Source organism: Mus pahari, chromosome X (genome assembly GCF_900095145.1).
Source record: "Mus pahari chromosome X, PAHARI_EIJ_v1.1, whole genome shotgun sequence".
In the NCBI taxonomy this organism is placed as follows: Eukaryota; Metazoa; Chordata; class Mammalia; order Rodentia; family Muridae; genus Mus; species Mus pahari.
In genome coordinates, this window is record NC_034613.1 from 51,884,964 (window position 1) to 51,886,167 (window position 1,204).

A 1,204-nucleotide genomic window follows, 5' to 3' on the forward strand; every position below is an offset into this window, starting at 1 on the left:
TGACTATTGTGAAGGGTGTTGTTTCCCTAATTTCTTTCTCAGCCTGTTTATCCTTCATGTAGAGAAAGGCCACTGATTTGTTTGAGTTAATTTTATATTCAGGTACTGCACTGAAGCTGTTTATCAGGTTTAGGAGTTCTCTAGTGGAATTTGTAGGGTCACTTATATATACTATTTTATCATCTGCAAATAGTGATATTTTGACTTCTTCCATTCCAATTTCTATCCCCTTTATCTTCTTTTTTGTCTAATTGCTATGGCTAGGAGTTCGAGTACTATATTGAATAGGTAGGGAGAAAGTGGGCAGCCTTGTCTAGTCCCTGATTTTAGTGTGATTTCTTCGAGTTTCTCTCCATTTAGTTTGATGTTGGCCACTGGTTTGCTGTAGATTGCTTTTATTATGTTTAGATATGGGCCTCGAATTCTGTTCTTTCCAAGATTAATTTTATCATTAATGGGTGTTAGATTTTCTCAAATGCTTTCCAAACATCTGAAGAGATGATCATGTGGTTTTTGTCTTTGAGTTTTTTTATTTAGTTGATTACATTGATGGATTTCCATATATTAAACCATCCCTGCATCACTGGAATGATGCCTACTTGATCATGATAGATGATTGTTTTGATGTGTTCTTGGACTTGGTTTGATAGGATTTTATTGAGTATTTTTGCATCAATATTCATAAGGGAAATTGGTCTGAAGTTATCTATCTTTGTTGGGCCTTCATGTGGTTTAGGTATCAGAGTAATTTTGGCTTCATAGAATGAATTGGGTAGAGTACCTTCTGTTTCTATTTTGAGGAATAGTTTGAGGTGAACTAGAATTAGGTCTTCTAAGCAGGTCTGATAGAATTCTGCACTAAACCCATCTGGTCCTGGGCTGTTTTTGTTGTTGTAGTTGGGAGACTATTAATGACAGCTTCTATTTCTTTAGGGGATATGGGACTGTTTAGGTCATTAATCTGATCCTGATTTAATTTGGTACCTGGTATCTGTTTAGAAATGTGTCCATTTCATCCAGGTTTTCCAGTTTTATTGACTATAGCCTTTTGTAGAAGGATCTGATGATGCTTTGGATTTCCTCGGGATCTGTTGTTATGTCTCCCTTCTCGTTTCTGATTTTGTTAATTAGGATGCTGTCCCTGTGCCCTCTAGTGAGTCTGGCTAAGGGTTTATCTATCTTGTTGATTTTCTCAAAGAACCAG